Source organism: Cyprinus carpio, chromosome B7, assembly GCF_018340385.1.
Source record: "Cyprinus carpio isolate SPL01 chromosome B7, ASM1834038v1, whole genome shotgun sequence".
Lineage (NCBI taxonomy): Eukaryota > Metazoa > Chordata > Actinopteri > Cypriniformes > Cyprinidae > Cyprinus > Cyprinus carpio.
Window position 1 is genome coordinate 36,214,280 of NC_056603.1, and position 19,902 is coordinate 36,234,181.

General features: G+C 38.3%; 1 long non-coding RNA gene across 1 annotated transcript; it reads left to right on the forward strand.

Annotated features, from left to right (window-relative positions):
- The first annotated feature begins 6,908 nt into the window (after positions 1–6,908).
- LOC122138024 lies at positions 6,909–8,191 on the forward strand. The gene is made up of 4 exons (XR_006155257.1): positions 6,909–7,168; positions 7,337–7,425; positions 7,532–7,855; positions 7,954–8,191. It is a non-coding gene; the product is annotated as an uncharacterized LOC122138024 (long non-coding RNA).
- Positions 8,192–19,902: the final 11,711 nt, after the last annotated feature.

Here is a 19,902-nt window from a genome sequence, read left to right on the forward strand (position 1 = left end):
GAATTGATTCATGTGCATACATTATATTAAAGTTATATGCAAATAAATAAATAAATAAAAAATAGTGTCAGTATGTCAAAAGAATGGCCACACAGGGAGCTTTTGCTTGTTTACTCAAGAATACTTGGCCAACAATTAAAACTACAACTTATTCAGAGAGCAATGGCGCCCTCTGTCTAAAGCAGTTTGTAACGCAATGCTTCTTGCAGTAAGTACTTTTAAAGACGTCTTTTTAAATACACTTACGTGGCATTTTATTTACTTTATATTATATTATCTGCAAGTAGTTTTTAAAAATATGCTTTTAAGATTTAGTTCACTAAAAGTGCAAAATCGATACAATTACACATCATTTTTTCCAATGAACGTCATATGGGGTCTAATATTTGGAGCCCATTGCTCTTTAAAATATTCTTTGTGTGTGTGTTTCACAAAAGAAACAAATGCAGACAGGCTTGGAATACTATGACCCTAACCTCGATCCCTACCTTAACTAATAAATGTTAACAAGAATATACAGAAACATTATACTTAAACAATTTTATAATTAAACTAACCGCCAATCAAAACACGTTACTGACCTTTAATGCTTAATGCATGGTTGGATGCTGGGATTGCACAGCTCTAATTTTGCACAGAATTTCAACTGGGAAAATTCTGTAAATATGTAACGTTTAAATACAGTATGTGTCTTGTGTATCTAAGGCAGCTGAAGACTCACACACATCCCTCTTCTCACAAGGAAAACGTATCATAGATTTGTAGTCAAGAGGCCATTCATGAAACACAAGATTGAATTTCTGTGTAAACCGCTTTTAGATTTATTCTTATATAACGTGATGCTTTAATTTGTTATGTCAGTAGTAAATGTCACAGACATGTTTTATTTTAGTAGGAAAAATCACACCAGGTTTAAATTATGAGAGAAGGTAGTAATCAATCAATGAATCAATCAAATAAATAGTGGATAAAATCAAAATGTGAAGACATGCCTACATTATTTTCTATGGTGATGGTTTCTCTATGGTGGTGGTTTTAATCTGTTTAACCTGTATAACAATAAAATTAATAATGCTCTAGATCTGTTGAATAATTATAGTCAACTATCCTAGTGCTGAACAGGTTTTTATGTAAACTGTGGTATGTTGATATATTCTACCTCAGACTTTGAACTTGGGTAATCCTCTGTTCATTTGCATACATTGTGACTTCTTAACAACAAAATGGCTTAAATACACAGAAACTGGTATAGCTGCACAAGACACGTTAAATGACTGTGTTAAGAATAAGCAATTCATTAAACAGACAGAAAAACTAAGCCAAATAGCTTTCCCCCAGGAAGGTGCAGTCTTGAGCCGTAAAACGGCTATGGGAGAGGAGCAAATGAGGTGTGAAGATTGAGAGGAGCCAAGGAGGGTATGGTATGACGTATTGTATGTCTATAAAACGCATGCGCAGTAACGTGGTGACGTCACGTACATGTATTTACCGTAAATACGCGTGCGTGCCGTACTGACTGGCGTTAATGTGCATGTCCAGGTTCATTCACTTCCGGATGTTCATAAGGTATGGTGGATTTGAGATTTGGTGGCAGTAAAGTCAAAAAACATTTAATTACTTTTGTTTTCTTAAAAATGTGCATTTGTGTTATTGGCTTTTAATTGTAAGGATGCTTTGGTCATAATCATAGAGAGTGTCATTGCAAATGTGTATGAAATAGTATTTATGATATAACTCCTTACCATGTAGTAAGTACTGTAAAAATCTTTGAAAAAGATGGTCTGTCTCCTCTCAACTATCTGTTTTTTCTCTCTCTGTCTCTCTCTGATAGACTTTATTCCCCTCAACTGTAAAATTTTCAAATTGAAAAAACTTTAAACTTTCAGGCTATGCTTTCTCAAGCCAAGCCAACCTAAATTTTGACTTGACAAACTTTATTAATTTAGTTGATGTTAATGCTGGTTATAAATTGAATCTCTTAGGTACTTTACAGACAAAGCAAATAAAACTTTTTCTAACACCATCCTATAATATATTTAAAAATACATTTAAAATATTTTTTTCTTGTATGGCTCTTTTGCCTTTCTTCAAAATGATTTAATATTGCTTTAATAACGTTTGTTCTTTTGTGTAAATTAGGTGTCGTGAACTGGAGTGCATTTTGCTGCACAATACAACCAGGAGTTCCGGGTGCCATGTTTACTGACCCAGTGCCTACAGTGCAGTGAGATATTTAAAGACTGCCCACCTGGGTATGTGAGGAATGGCAGGAGGAGAGTCCTGCATGGGTTTTATTCAATCAAAGAATTTGAGGGCTACTGCTCTGTTGATTGTTTTATCAGTGATGGAGGTGAATTTCAGAATGAGTAGATTACAATTTTTTTTTCTTGTGTCATGTTTATAGTCTATAGTCTTAATCTGTATTTATTTAAAATTATATTTTCTGTTTTGTTCTTTGAAATAAAAAAAAAGATCACTGTTATCAGTTTGATTTTTTTGAGGCACCATCCATAAAATGGGATACAGACACTGAAAATATACTGTATGTAGTCAATTGAACTTGAAACTACTTTACTGGCTTAATTATTTCATATGGAGAATTGCCAAAGCAAAAGAAAAATGTCCATAATTATACTTAATAAATAAATAAACAAGAACCATGGCAGAGGAAAGATTAAAATAATAAAGGCAGTGACTATTGCACTAAGTGTTATTTACACTATGTTAAAATAGCAGGATTTTCTGCAATTTATACTACTTATTGCAAATAGTTGCAATTATCTGCACCTCAGTATTGTAGTACATTATAAAATAGTATGCAATAATAACTTATTGAATGTAAATTATAATTTTAATTCAAATTATTAAATGGATGCCACCTTATTGGGACAATAAAGCCCTCCCTCACAACTTTTTGGTCTCGTTTACTCCGATGTACATCACTGATTACATTGCATGAGTGCACACTGGCGGAACACTTGCAACGGGCTGGAACGCAATGGAACGTCCCAAGCCCTTGATCACTTATGGCGCTTTTCCACAGCATGGTATGGCTCGGTACGGTACACTTTGGGTTGGTGTTTCCACTGAATACAGTACCTGGTACCTGGTACTTTTTTAGTACCACCTCGGTTGAGGTTCCAAGGTTTTTTTTTTGTTTTTTTTTTTTTATGCTTTATTAATTCAATGCCACAAGAACATGAGGTATTACATATTCACATGATCAAATTAACATTAGCTGCCAGAGAAAAGAGAGCGAGAGAGAGAAAGAGAGAAAAAGAAAATTACATACATTTCAATGATTTCAGAGCATTACATGTTTTCAGTGCTTTTTTGTTTTCTGTTTGTTCCAAGAGTCATATAATTAGAATATCATCAAAAAGTTGATTTATTTCACTAATTCCATTCAAAAAGTGAAACTTGTATATTATATTCATTCATTACACACAGACTGATATATTTCAAATGTTTATTTCTTTTAATTTTGATGATTATAACTGACAACTAAGGAAAATCCCAATGTCAGTATCTCAGAAAATTTGAATATTACTAAGACCAATACAAAGAAAGGATTTTTAGAAATCTTGGCCAACTGAAAAGTATGAACATGAAAAGTATGAGCATGTACAGCACTCAATACTTAGTTGGGGCTTGTTTTGCCTGAATTACTGCAGCAATGCGGCGTGGCATGGAGTCGATCAGTCTGTGGCACTGCTCAGGTGTTATGAGAGCCCAGGTTGCTCTGATAGTGGCCTTCAGCTCTTCTGCATTCTTGGGTCTGGCATATCGCATCTTTCTCTTCACAATACCCCATAGATTTTCTGTGGGATTAAGGTCAGGTGAACTTTCTGGCCAATTAAGAACAGGCATACCATGGTCCTTAAACCAGGTACTGGTAGATTTGGCACTGTGTGCAGGTGCCAAGTCCTGTTGGAAAATGAAATCTGCATCTCCATAAAGTTGGTCAGCAGCAGGAAGCATGAAGTGCTCTAAAACTTCCTGGTATAAGGCTGTGTTGACCTTGGACCTCAGAAAACACAGTTGACCAACACCAGCAGATGACATGGCACCCCAAACCATCACTGACTATGGAAACTTTACACTGGACCTCAAGCAACGTGGATTGTGTGCCTCTCCTCTCTTCCTCCAGACTCTGGGACCCCGATTTCCAAAGGAAATGCAAAATTTAATTTCATCAGAGAACATAACTTTGGACCACTCAGCAGCAGTCCAGTCCTTTCTGAAGTGAGACGCTTCTGACGCTGTCTGTTGTTCAAGAGTGGCTTGACACAAGGAATGCGACAGCTGAAACCCATGTCTTGCATACGTCTGTGCGTAGTGGTTCTTGAAGCACTGACTCCAGCTGCAGTCCACTCTTTGTGAATCTCCCCCACATTGATGAATGGGTTTTGTTTCACAATCCTCTCCAGGGTGCGGTTATCGCTACTGCTTGTACGCTTTTTTTCTACCACATCTTTTCCTTCCCTTCGCCTCTCTATTAATGTGCTTGGACACAGAGCTCTGTGAACAGCCAGCCTCTTTTGCAATGACCGTTTGTGTCTTGCCCTCCTTGTGCAAGGTGTCAATGGTCGTATTTTGGACAACTGTCAAGTCAGCAGTCTTCCCCATGATTGTGTAGCCTACAGAACTAGACTGAGAGACCATTTAAAGGCCTTTGCAGGTGTTTTTAGTTAAATAGCTGATTAGAGTGTGGCACCAGTCATTTTCAATATTGAACCTTTTCACAGTATTCTAATTTTTTGAAATACTGAATTTTGGATTTTCCTTAGTTGTCAGTTATAATCATCAAAATTAAAAGAAATAAACATTTGAAATATATCAGTCTGTGTGTAATGAATGAATATAATATACAAGTTTAACTTTTTGAATGGAATTTGTGAAATAAATCAACTTTTTGATGATATTCTAATTATATGACCAGCACCTGTACAAGGTTGAGGTTCCAAGTGAACCGTACCGTTTCCAAAACGTGACGTGTAAACTCTGCTGATCACGGATTGGCCGGAGAGAATCGACACTACCTGTGTCACTGAACTTGCGACACAAACACCAAAGAACTGCTAGATTTAAATCAGCACAGCCAGCAAAGGATTGAATGCAACAGGTTTGAACGGGCGCACCTTTTTTTTTTCTTTTGTTGAGGAAGTATACAGACGTTCCTCAATAGCAGAGGAGCGGATCCAGCAAGAGCTTGTTGAGGATATGGTATTAAATTTTTAAATTTAACATTAGCTTCAAGTTAAAATTGGGTGAGAGAGAGCGAGAGAGAGAGAAAGAAAATTACATACATTTCAATGATTTCAGAGCATTACATGTTTTCAGTGCTTTTTTTGTTTTCTGTTTGTTCCAAGAGATTTACATATAATTTAAAGTCATTTATAAAATGTGCAAAATTTGGTTTACATTGAGCCCACTTTTTCTTATGTATATGGAATTTTCCTAACAAAATAAACAACTGTATAATATGTTGTTCTTTACAATAAATTTTTTTGTTTTCTATATATAAAATGACATCAAATATACAGGTGCTGGTCATATAATTAGAATATCATCAAAAAGTTGACGGGGAATGATGTGGAATGAAAAAGTTTTTTTAGAAGTTGTGGCAGTAGAAGCGGCGCAACGTGAATAATCCCGCCCACTCTAAAGCGATACTTAACTACAGTCGAAACGCAAACCGAGCCGAGCTGTGCCTTACCGTACTGAGCCGTGCAGAGCCGAGTCATACCCTGTTTTTATACAGTCTATGGTAGTACCACGCAGTGGAAAAGCGTACGTCATTAGAATCCACAATGGAGTTGGTTTATTGTTTACATTTTCCCCTTACGAATTTGTTTGCTGCAGCATTCTATATGCATATAGGTATGCTTGGGCTGTTAAAATGTAAAACAAATAAATAATAATAATAATTAATTAAAATAAATTATTTATATATCATAGAGTTGTTTGGGGTGGGAATAAATTAAACACAATATGCGATGACATTATCGTGTTGCATTGTGGTCTATGGAGCAGCCTGAAGTGCACATATGAATCAGATGTTCGGATGGTGGAATACCCTGTGAAGTCCACTTCGCAGAATGGAACGCACCTTAAATGTCGTCAATAGGCACGCAAGCTAGCGCATTTGGCGTGGTTTTTGTAAAACGGTTTGGCAGAATGGTTAATAATACATATTAAGCCAAAGACTTAAATATGTTTTGAGCATGAACCCATTAACATTACCGTCCCTTTACAATTACTATGGAATATTTCATATTCAACAACGTGAACGTAACGTAATCAACATTGTGCGCCATTTTGTGCTAACTTAACGTTACCTGACTAGTCACTATTTAAAATGTACATTTTTATCACTGTTATTTGTTTTCTCATTGTGCGGTGCACATACGGATAATTTTTCTTCTTCTTTTATTTAGATGATGGATGTCGAGGAACAAATTACGTTACACTATATCTAACAATTTTACTCATAGACGGAAAGGAAACATGGAGAAAACTGTACACAGTTCGAAGTGTCGGAGAACTGATAGCCTCAGCCAGAACTGAGCTGTCTCAACAAGTATCTCTTGATCGAATACTGAGATTTGACACAGATTTTCAAGAATTCATTGACACTTATGTGAATACAGGAGTGCGGGAGCTTGACAAATTTCAAGTATATTATATTGCAATGTCTTTAATGTCTTCCCTTTTTTCATCTATTATACAATTAACAAAAGCAAAAAAAGACCTCTAACACTAGCTTGCTCTATTCCTTTTCTATTCTATCTGTTTTATTTTTATTTATTATATTTAAAAAGCCCTTGCTACATGTACTGCGTTAAGCTAACTGAGACTTGTAATAGCACTTGTATATCATTGCACTTTTGTTGATTTTGATCCAGTTGTCCTCATTTGTAAGTCGCTTTGGATAAAAGCATCTGCCAAATGACTAAATGTAAATGTAAATAAATAAAATGTTTTTGTCATTTCTTAGTGTCCTTCAACAGATGCAACTCAGGACCACAACTAGCTTGCGGACACTGCTTGAAGAAAAAGCCCCTTCAATTGTGAGAGAACAAGAAGAGACAAAGACGCTGTTTATTACCTAAAGAAAGTTTCTTGTTAAAGCTGCTATCATTGACCTCGTAGAGAAACATGGATTGTGAGTATATGTGGTTGTTTAGCAGATGTAAGGTGTACTGTATGTGTTTGCGAATTAAATTACATTACATTATATTTAAATAAATTATCATTATTATTTTTTGTCAATGTTTGTGTTAGAGCCATTTCTGCAACTGTATTCTTTTGATTTTTTTTTTTTTTTTTTCAGCTATCCATCTGGTACAGAAAAGCTGGCACTAGTAAAGGAGATTGTGTCATTGTTCCCCTCATTAAGGATTTGGCAAAAATGAGGGACACGTAAGGATGTTTTTCCATTACAAAGTGAATGCTTAGCAATGTGTATATAACCTGCTCAAGTATACTTGACTCCAACTTGGTTCTATTTTTGCATTACTCATGTCAGGAGCATTTTTTTGATGGACCATCACACAGTGGATTTATAGAAATGAGACTACGGAACATCAGACGGAAGCTTCAACAGAGCCAGCGGATGTACAGTTTGAAACGTCATCATTGTACACAGCAACCTTCTTTGCCAGATGAAACTGTGCCAAGTGAGTGGTTGACCCTGATAAAGAGGATGCGACCGTCACCAGAGAATCCATCATCAATAAAGACTGCAGTTGACCAAACCTTCAGTTACCAAAGGAGATGGGTAATGACAAAATCCCCAACTGCTGCTGAAATCTTCAAGGAATATCCCGGATTTCTTGACATGCCAGCCTTGGTAATAGACATGCTCATCGAAGAGAGAACTTTACACACACTTGTATTTCATAATTGTAATATTAATATTTCTTTGTTTCTGTTTTTTTTGCATTGAAGATGGACATTGAATTTTCCAAGCTCACAGATGGAAAAGAAATGGGAAATGGGAAGGGACCATAATTCCAAAGCTCAAGGAAGTAGCATCCTTGGAGAAGAAAAATGACATCAGACACTTGCTGGAGAAAGCTGACAATCAGCATGATGGTATGATTTTCTACCTCACTGTCTGTTGCTTGTGTACACATTTCTAAACATAGTTTAAATTAGAAAAATAAATGTGAATTTTAACATTGAATTCATGACAAAGTAATCATTTCAAATAAAATTTGTTTTACATTCTTCTTTTGCATGTGACCTGCACCTTCACTTCATCAAGATGAGCTGTGTTAAACTATGTAAGGGAAACAGGTCAATTTAGCTCAAAGGAAATCATTTAAGATTTTAAAGGGGGTTTGAACAGAATCACTGTTTCACGGCTGATCACTGAAATGGCCAGCGATTCGTTGAACGAGCCGTATAACATCAAATCTGCACTGGATATTAATATCCAAAGTATAGTGAAAACACTATTAATTAGCACAGTAACAAGATCGGCAGTTTAAGACATTAACTTGTAAGCACAAAACACAAGATACTTCTCTTTTCGATATGAATGAGCCTTTATTAGATAAATCTAAGACATATAAACTAATCTAACACATAAGCACACGCACTCACACATTCACACAAGTTGCAGGAAGATAGAAAGTTAGGGAAGAATGAGTTTAAGAGAATGAAAATGTGAAATCCCAAGTTTACAGCAATACATGAAATTGCATAGACATGAACAACCATCAATCACTTAATTAACCCTCGTATTGAGTTCCTCAATGAGGTTAAAATTATATTAGATACACCAATACAGATCAGAGTCTGGAGGTACGTTACTTGCGTTGCCTGTGTAACGGGGGTTCCCTTTGTTGTCGTTGAAAAGGGGGTTTCCCGAGGTTGCTGATTGGCTGGAAGTTCAGTAGTCGCTGAAGTGACGTCTTAGGAAGCACGTGGTTGGGCGTTGGCTGACGATGCAGAGTTGTGGGCTGGTTGAAGTTGAACAGGCACTCGAGGTCAGACTCGGAGACACATCGTTACAAAACTTAACTCAGAACACGAAACTCTCAAACGGAAAAGAAAAGAAACTAAAGTAAAAGAATAGAAGTAAAGTTTGATGAGACTAAGTGGTGTTTCTTCTCATCGTGGCTTAGTAGCAGCAGGCGTGCAGGCCTAAGCACGCTGGAACCGCGCTCAAAGAACGCTAAACGTAGTGACAAACAGCATGGCTAAAAGCTTAAACTACAAGCCAAAGCTAAAAGCAAAATTTGATGGTGTCCTGAGTATTTAAACTGGCCTTTTGGCCACACCTCAAATGTTGTCTTGACCAATTAGATACTGTCTTTGCTCGGGGTATCCTAAATCATATGTTATCTTATCAAGCACGTGGTCTGAATTTTCCTGCTCTTGCAGGGTATAATTTTGGACATGATTCCTATGATAAGAATATGATACATTTGACAAATAACTGATGGTCAGAAACGTTTCAAGCAAGAAGATTCGAACACACACATACTAAACATGAATATGAATACTTAAAATATTCAATAGTTATTAAAAAGACGTACACAATAAGTGATTAGAAACATGATAGTCAAATGTGTGGGTCACGCATAAATGAATATGGAGTTAAGCAATCGACTGATATTCATTTATAAGTCTTTTTGAGTTCATCTTGGTGCAACTACATCTATAAAGACAGTTCCTGTGCCATTCTCTGACATAAGGATGTTCTGTGTGGAGACCAGAGGTTAAAAGGTCCCCTTAGGAATTTCAGTCTGGTTCTGTTAGGTGGGGGGAAGTCAATCCAACGATCTTGTTTACTCTCATGGGTTTACATGTGATGGTCCGGCTGTGCATCTCTTTGACCATCAGTCCTGATTACTTGCCCCAAATTTAACAATCTCTTTTCCGAATTGAAATTGTCGATAATTGTTCTAATGGTGTTAATGTTGAAAGCTGTTCTGTGAAAGAGTTGGGTGGTTACTGGACTTGCTTCTGACTTGTTGCACTAGGAATTGATTTACAACATCCTGTTGCCTTTCTGAGGAATTCGGCTCCTCATGTTTCAACCATGGTCCTGATCGAATCTTTAATTTGTCTGGTTCGGGTCTGATATGCTACATCCCCCCTTTCGATCGGCGAGGTGTTTAGCTGAAGACATCGTCGATCGCTGGAGAAACAAAGGCAGAAGAAGCAGACAAACACAGCAAACAACAAGACAACAACTCCATGACAGTTACTGTACTGGTGCAGGCATCAGGTTATTTAGGTACATGTGGTTAAGTACAATTAGTCAATGTAGTTTAGTACATTGAGGATAGTTTAGATCATTTTGGAAATCATTGTTGTATTTTGATTCGTCATGTAAGGAAATATTAGCTCATTTATTTTCAGAAGAATCGAATCCAAAGATTTGAATTGCTTTAATTGAACTGATTCCAAATTTAATTAGTTTATACTTCATCAACGGTTCGTCCAGCGAACGTAAAATTCAGTATATCCTTTCCATTCTGTTTATATTACTTCATGGCTTAATGAGAATACAAACAGAATGATAATTTATAAACTACGACCTAGGTAGCATAGGATCTGGGCAAAGTTTAATCTTAAAATACACCACACAAGACAATACTTCTTTATAAATGAAACAAGAATTTATTGAGCTACTCTATTACATGGATCTAAAACCTAATGGACACACACATACATACATACATACATACACATACACACACACACAGTTACTGAAGAGGATGGTAATGGAATTTGAATGAAGTCCCAGGAGTAAGTTATTCGTTAGATCGCACCAAGAAAATCACAAAAGCAGAGATGTGTCTTATCTTTACTGCTTAAGATCAGTTTGCACTTATTTCAGCAAGAAATGAAGTTTGTTTGTTTTACTTGCATATGCGCTGAACAGAGGAGTTGGAGATTCGCTTGTTGCCTCGTCTCAGGGAATCCCGCGCCTCGGATTGGTTTGCAGATCTGACGTTTGGATGACGTCTTTTGGGAAAACCCTCCTGGTGATTGGTTGGTTGCCTGGTTACATAGAAGCTTCAGAATTTCTTTGGATGGTTTCGCTGCAAGACTTCGAAGATCCTTGGCAGTCACAAAGTTTCAACTGAGTGTTTGTTTTGAGTTCTGGATGACAAGAATGCTAGCAGCGTTGGAGTAGGTAGTTCAAGCCATGGCAAAGGAGGAAGCATGCGCAGCACTAGTTCAGGCATTGGGGTTTTATCCAAGCGGATTTGGTCCATCCCACAATGCGATCTTCCAATGGGATGCTGTTGCAGAGCTTAGACACGCCCCGTATTGTTTCTCTTTGTACATTGATTAAGCATCCGGTGACATCGTCATGTGAGATTAACTCCATTGTGGAACTTTGGTTAATACCTTATAAAGTGTCATAATATGCACACAATACAGAATTTGGACATTTCATTCGCTCCAAGTTTAAGCAAATAATGTGAGCTTTCGTTCAAGACTAACCTTTCCATATCTTACACATATTTAATAGCACTTTCTGCTAAAGTTATAAAAACCACATATAAAACATTGGTTAAAGTTGCACCGATTATCTTGAACACATCAAACATGTATAAGACATAAAACATATTATTTGTTAATATAGTTAAACCTTCAGATTTCTAAAATGGTTGTCCTTTTGAGATTGTATATTGAAAAGTTCAGTTCATAGAAAGATTCACAAGCAAGCAGGAAGCAGAGTCATGGGATGGATCCTGTATGGATCCTATGTGTTGAGGTCCATTAATTATTAATGATTCCTGTGGCGTTTCCATACATTGTGATCATGAGATGCTTCTGGATACACAGGGTCCTTGTATCTTGTGAAAAGAGTTACTGTCGTCAACTCTTTTAATTGGAAAACAACACAGCTGACCGGAAACCAACCCAGGATGTCGATGTCACATGATAAGCTCATGATTAGTTTTCTGATGAACGGGACAGACGTCCTCTGTTGTGGAATCATGTTATCAATGCTGACATAGGTTTTTAGCAGTTCTCCTTGACAGGAAACGGGTCCAGACAGTCTAAGCATTGTCCCTCTTTAGTTAATCATTAATGGTGCTCAGATTGTGCAGTTTATTTGTGTGCGTTGTTCACTGAGGTCCTACAGTCAATCAAATTTGTGGTTAACTTTGTTTGATTCTTCTAGGTTGTCTTAACATCATTTGCAATGGAATGAGTTGACCTATCGTGCATGGAGCTCTCTGGCTTCCAATCAGTTTAGAGTGGCTGGCGGATATTAGGTGTGGCGAGTCAATCCTAATATCAGACCTTCGACCCTTCCAGGGTGTCTAGGTGTTTCACCTACTCAGGAAAGAGGGGAAGGAGAAGGATAGGTGAAAGAAGAACAAAACAAAACAAAGCTGCTGTGGGTTTTCCTAGCATGGCTTACAACTACTGTTGAGCTAGGATGTCATGTGCAGCTAGTGTGTCATGTACCTTAACTTAGTGTCAGGTGTGCTACCTATTGTGAGGATGGCTGCATGTTTCTTCATGGTGGGTATATGTAACTTTGTTACGCTAAAATTTGGATATTCTACCTGTGGGAAGAATATGTTTGTTGAATGTGTTATCAGTAGATGTGGTTACCTCTGGGTGTAGGTGATGTTGTGTGTGTTGTTGGTGTAGTGTATGTGTGGTCAGATCTGTTTCAGTCTGTGTTGTCTCCCCCCTTTTCTTGTATGTCACTGAAGACTGGCTCTCTGCATCCTTGGCTTGGATGAGGGTGTGTCCATTGTCTAATGGGGGTCAGTCCAGCAAGGCAGGAAGTTCTTTAACAGACAGGTGGAAGTAGTTTGGCATGGCTGTGTGAAGCTGGGTGCAAAACTTTGTCTCCTATGTTGCACTCTTCTTGTGATGCCTTCTGGCTGTGGCAGACTTTCTGACCTTCTGTGCTCTGGTGGTCGCTGTTGCACAGACAGGAATGTGGTTCTTGGAGTTGGAGTTCATTTGACAGTTTGTTAGTGAGCGTTGGGTGACTGAGGTGATGTTCTTTAGTACCTCAGATTTTTCATCAACGGTTGGCCGTGAAAGACTTGCTCGTTCCAGGTGGTTGTTGAACAGGTGCTTGTCATCTCTGATGTGGTGCACCAGGTGATCACCGGCCTTCCGTTCTGTCGCTGGTCACCTTGAGCATAACTCAACTTTGTGGTCATAAGTGTGAAACTGGTCTTGAAGGAACTCTTTCAGTTGTCTCATGACTTGTTCCATGTCTTCTGACGGTAAGCTGTCATGTTCTTGGGCATACTCAGCACTGTGCATGTCTGAGTGGTGCTGAGGTGGGTTTTGTTGTTGCTTACCCACACAAGTTGCTCTTGGATGAGTCAGGTGATTACCTTTGGATGTCTGGTTAGGTTTCCAGTTGTTCTTATCCTTTTGGTTTCTTGGGAAGCGTGGCTGGTCCCATGGATTTTTCCAGCGGTTGGGCTGAAAGCGGTTGTGGACATGGGTGTCACGTTCTCTGTGCTCTTGATGTAAGACTCTGGTGTTGTGATGCCACTGGGTGTCGTCCAGTGCAAGGCTTGAGTCTTTGTTGACAGAGTTCAAGAGTGTGGATGTTTTGTTACCATCTTTTGCTTGTTATAGGCCTTCTGTGTTAGGTCACGCAACTGTTGAATTGTCATGGAGCGCGGACAGGCCATGACGCCTAGATGGTGGCTGACTCCAGGGTGCAGATTCTTTAGGAAGAGGCTTTTGAAGTTCACATCCTCTTGAAGGTCAGGCTTGTTGTGTGCACCAAAGTAGGCTTGTCGGAGTCGGTTGTAGTAAGCTTTTGGAGTCTCTTGTTGACCTTGTTTGGTTTCCAAGGCAGTCAACAGTCCATGTTCAGACTCTGGGTCTGTAAACTCTTTAATCAGGACCTCACAAAGTCACTGGTAGTTTGACTTTGTTTGACTGGGCTGTCGATCTAGGAAGTTTCGTACCTCTGGACTGGATGTGGTTCTAAGGAGGTATAACCTGTCTCTGTCAGTCACATGAGGTCTCATTTCCAGATGAAATTCGATATCTTGCAGGTAAGCCTGGATGTCGTGGCTCTCTGTGGAGTTCGGGTTGAACCTGCTGATGTTTTCAGACAGCTTGTTGAGGTCTTTGATGGTCATCCCATGTGCAGCTCCAAGGTCTTGGACAAGAGGTTTTCCTTCATTGGCAGGAAAGGGTTGTGTGGCGAAGGCAGGTGAGGTTTTGGGTTGTGGCCCTTCGCTCCTTTCGTCACATGCCAGTTCTTGGATGTGGTACTCTGCTCTGCTCAGCAGTGATGAGACTAAGAGAAGTTTCTCTTTCCTTGGCTCTTGTTTCTGCTCGTAAGCATATTGGAGTTCTTTTCTGACCATGTAGAGCTCATCGTTGGTATCGTCTAGTTGTTGGGTCAGATTGTCCATTTCAGTTCTGTGCCTTTCAAGGTGGTCTTTCAATGAACTGATTTCAGAATTCTTGTCACTGATGTCATTCTTGGCATTCTCTAGTAGCTGTTCGGCATACTGGAGTCTGTTTACCAGGTCTTTCTGGGCAGCCGTTGCATGTTGCTGGTCGAGCTGAGCTGCTGCCAGGGCTGCTTGGAGCTTCTTAACTTGTTCCATTGTTTCCTGCTCCCTCTCGTTGGGTGCTTTGAGTCGATCTTGAATTTTCACTTCCAGCTTGTCTATGCGACGTTGAGCACGTGTAAGCTCCTCTTGAAGGTGGGTGATGTGCTTGTCGCTCAGTTTCAGCTGGGTTGTGAAGGCATAGCTTAGGGAGCTGGTGATCTTGACTAGCTCCTCGTGATTGTTGTTCTGGCTTGAATCTTGTGTCAGGAATCTTCTCAAGATTAGGATTATTATTTAAAATAACAGTTCAAATATCTTGGGGGTGAGGCTGTCTGTCATGCCTCTCAGCCAAGTGTTCACATCTTCCCCATGGGCGATGGGCTCTGCAGTCTGCGGCATGTTGGCACGCTGGGGAGAAGAGAGACTGACACAGATCTGTGTGGAGTAGAAGCCTGTGTGTGGTGGGACAACTAAGTGTTGTATCAGTGATTGTGAACCACTAGTGAAATGTGGTGATGACTGTGTTGATCTCAGGGTGACTAAGTAGACTAGAGATGCGAAGACTTTGTCACTCTAATGAGGAAGAGGAAAAGAGAGAAAGAGGTGAAAAACAAATTCAATGACAAGCAACAATTTTCAAATTGTTTTTCAAATGAGGAAAATTATTTTTTTCCATTAAATGTTATCAAGAAGGTAAACAATATTATTAAATCTCTTGTTTTGGACAAAAGAATACAATAATAATGCTGATATCTCTTTCCTTAGTCTGACAGGATTGACACTGTACACCTTACAGTTGGACCGCTCACCAGGGAGGCTGCGAAGGCGACAGTCGTTCAACACGTATCTCTATTAAATTAATCTCAACGTTGGATGAGATGCTAAAACTTGGATTGCATTTCCAAGTGTAGGGAGGTTAGGAAGAACAAAGGAGAGGTTGATTACAATCAGATTCATAAGGATGATTTGTCTTCTTTGACACAATTGTGTATTTCACTCACTTAGAATTGATTGATGGTTCTTACAGGTCCCTACAAATGTTAAAAGTGAAGAGGAAAGAAAAGGAGAGAGAGGATGGAGACAGTAAGGCTCTGTTGCTGTTATCTCAACTACGAGGAGAGCGTTGTTTTAGTTGCTGCACAACTAATCAAACAAAAGAAACTTTAAGTGAAAGAGAGTTGTCTTTCTAATTTATTTGAACTCGTAGTGAGGGATAACAATGTCTCATTTAGGGCTCAGGTGTGTTGTAAGGATCCACCCGCCGGCCCAAAAAGCGGAATCCAGCGGCCTGGTCAAAGGTTTAATGCGTATTCGGTCTTTTATTTGCGTTTCTGAATTTTTCAGGATTTAGTTTGAATTTTAGTCTAGCTCCGTGTTTAATCTGACTCCAATTTCACGTGATCATTAAATTTGGGCAATATTTCTATCAAAAGCTGATCACAGATATCGATTGTTTATTAATTTAGATATTTGAGTATTCTGAAAATCCCAATTATTCGTTCACTGCAGACCCGGTATCGCTTTAGAAGAATCATTTCGGCCGATTGAATGCTCTTCCCGGACACAAACTCGTCAGTCTGATCTTAAACAATGGATGCAGGGTAAATATCTACCTTTAAGTCGGTCGCGTTCTGCTTCCTCGTAACAAAAAGCATAGTTTTTATATATTTACGAAAACTGCAACTTATTTAAGATAGCGTTAGTCAGAAATCGAAATGGACTCAATTGATGTGCCCTATGCTCCATCTATTAAACCTTTCGTATGAACAATCCTGAACACAGATTTGAGGTAATACCTTCGCTTTAATCTACTAGTAATAATGAATTAAGAATAATGCAGAATAAATCAAATATAACAATTTATTATCAGTCAGGTAAAATTGTATCAAGTCAATTACATAACGAAAACAATTAGAAGCCAATTTAGAAAGGATAGTGTAATTGTAAATCACATTGTAGTTGTGTTGCAACTTTGCTTTTGCACAAAGACACTGTAGCCATATGGGGAAAGGCCAAGTGATCCACGCAGGAAGCACACAAATTTAACATAGTCACACATGTAACAGTTATCCTAATTTAAGACACATGGAAAGCACTCAGGTGTTTTAGAGAACTAGGCAATGTGTAGATGTAGTAGCACAAACAACTATACAGTGTGCTCTGTAGGCACAATGTATTTAACACAATTACATTTTTGAATAAATAATAGTATACCCGACTTCAGGAAGATACATAGTATGGAGCATATGAAATACACTCCACACTACGGGCTTTCTGGCTACAGAATCGCCTAGTAGTGTTTTGTCACTTCCCTTGAATACTCAGACCAGACAACAAAGAAATCTTCAAATCAGTTGTAAAAACATAAAAGTCCTTTTGGTTCTTTAGGTTCCCGTGATCACATCAGGGTCACACCTGGCTGGAGATAAACATTCTCAAAGACCCCTAAAGGGGTACACACCCCCTTCACAGCAGAACACAATTCTACAAAAGTTTTCAATCTTTCTTATAATACAAGTGACTACTGTGAAATTTTAACATTTTACCAGTCGCACAGAGACCTTTAAAATGACACCAAACATGAAAAGTTTACAATCATGAATCCTGAAGATATAGTAAATGTTTTATGTGGGCGTAACAACTTTTAGTTGCCTGGACCATGTGCCCTGGGGGGAAGGATGGGTGGAGGTACCAAAGAGCAAATGGTCTTTCTTCCAGATCTTCCTATCTGTTTGTTTGGCTCCACAAGGAGATCAAAGCCAATTGTCTTGTTGCATTTACATTTGCATTGCGAGAGTTCCTGAATGTTTGTCTTCACAAAGAATTCATTTCATAAGGAAATAATTTCACTCCTTACAGTCCTTCTCTGGTCCCTTGGAGCAAACTCTGAGTGGTCTACAAGGGGACATAATTGAATGATTTCCTTGTGATATTCATTACTGCCAAAGTTTTTGCAGAGCAGGCAACACTAGTTGATGAGTAGAGTTGAGTAGAGTGGTCACCTGAAAGAACAACATAAAGACAGGTTGAGAAAAGCACTGCAGAAATCACATCAGTGACATGCTCAGTCCCTTGAGCGTAGGCGTCCTGTGTTGCTGCAGTCTTTTTGTTCAGGTTTCCACCTGTACTGGCTGTGGTGATACTCAGTCTGTAGGATTACTTGATGTATCAGGTCCGTTGAGTTGATCAAGCATGAGTTGAAAGTGTCCTTCTACTCTAGGGAAACATCTGTGACTAGTGCCGTCCTCCCCAGGATGTTTATCTGACCTGCTGAGAAGCTTTCTGTCACCTTCAGGCAGAAGGTGGGATTACAGGGTTTGTCAGATCTCCATAGGTGAAGAAATAATTTCACTGATGATGCTCCAATGTGTGCAAGACATCTAAACAACTTCTGAATGACCATGCAATAACTGTACACTGATGACTTTGGTGATGTTGTGGAATGAGAAAAGAGGTTACAAAATAAACAAAAATACACAAAGGAACGATCATGTCAAAAGTGCGAGTGGTAAATAAGGTCTCCATTTTTCAGAGTCAAATATTCAGTAAATAGGTCTAATTTGATAGCCAAATTGTTTACTACCACTAGGTATTTGGTCTAACGGAATAAAAGGGAAGTAGCAAAATCGATATAACCCGTATATTTACAAGTGGTATGCATAATTAAAATATATCACATAATTAAACAGAAAAATATACAATTTCATCATTACCATCATAAAATTGCCTCTATTGATTATTTTAATAGCAAAGCATTAATGCAGACCTAAAGTTTCATCTAGGTCAATCAGAGAATGAAATGAACAGAAAAAGAGATTTAAAACCAGTAGTTAAACTATTTTCAATCATTCTCTGTGCACTTGATAATGCAGGTCTGATTAGAAATGATCAGATCCTATTTATTTAGGTAAATCTGTGTGGTCATTAGACATATGTTGTAAACTAGTGGGCCCCCTAGTTTGCAACAATGCTAATGATTGGACATGAAAAATATTCTGTCCTAAGAGACCAATTGTTACTGAATAGGTCTAATTTTAAAATTTGTAAATAGAATTTGAATTAATTGATATGTGACTGTAGCCATGCAAGTCCTATGCACATTACAATGTTTATATACAGTACGTTCATAAGACCATAAAAATTGCAAAAATGTTTGCCATAATTGAAATTAAATTATAAAAAAAATAATTTATTTTGACCTATATGTATGAGGTGAATAATGTGTGATAAATTTGAATGATGTGAGTAAGTTACACCTGGATGTCCGTATGCTCAATACCAGGTAAGTGTATTGTGTAGTTGCAATAATGAAAGTGTGTTCTGTATGTTTGTGTGTATGTATGTGTATAGGAGATGGGTGATGTCTAGTCTACCAAAATTTGTGTTGCATAATTTTTTTCCAGTGCTACACTTGGAGGTCATGTAATTACTTTTACAGTGCTGAGGTGTGAATGACCACTTGTAGTATCTCCACACCCATCTTCTTGTTGTGTGTGCAAGTTGGTGTAGGTGGGACCAGATGTCCTTGTGGAATTTGTCCCTCAGAGATGGCAGCAGTAAACCTGAAAGGAAAACAGCTTAGTCTTGAGCCTTTTCACAAGTTGCTTGAAGACTGGTGGATCTTAATTTTCCTGTAATGCACAGCCAAACAGTTATTTCAGACGGTTGTAATCCAAGATTGCATACCATCAGGACCAAATTTGTTTTAGTTTACCAAGATATATATCATTGTCATGATCATGTATTGTAAACAAAACGCCAAAACAAACTAAGTGTTAATGGTCAGATCTAGAAGCTAGTGTTTTAGCACAGTCTAAGCATGTCGCACCTTAAGCTGCTGTTACAGCTTAATTTACACAGTCTGCTGTGTTGCAGGCATTATGACACCCAGATCTGCTGGGAAATGTAACTTTTAAATGATACTGTTTACACTAGTCAGATCTGTGCTTAGAGCGTTAGCTGCCAGATTTGGTGCTGCATTGTTAGCTTAGCAATTGGCATTTTCTTATCCTATTCATACATTTGACTATTTCCATCTCTGCAGTCTGTAAAGATTCATAAATCTCTACCGGATTTCAACATTACACACAACTTTAATCACATGTCCAGTAAAATTATCTTTCTGATTACATTCCATATGCGTTGTCCTTCCCAGAGAGGGATGATTTCGTTTGCTAACTCTTGCGCCACTGTGTCTGTGGTTTTGTTGCAACATAGAAGACAAAACTTAGACCTTCCCTTGTTACTGGGTTGCAGATTAATGAAATTAAATTTAAAACATCTTATGGCCTTGGATGGATTTGGTCCATTCAAGATATTGCAATCAGATTAATCATTTTAGTTGGTAAATTCTGGACATGTTAAT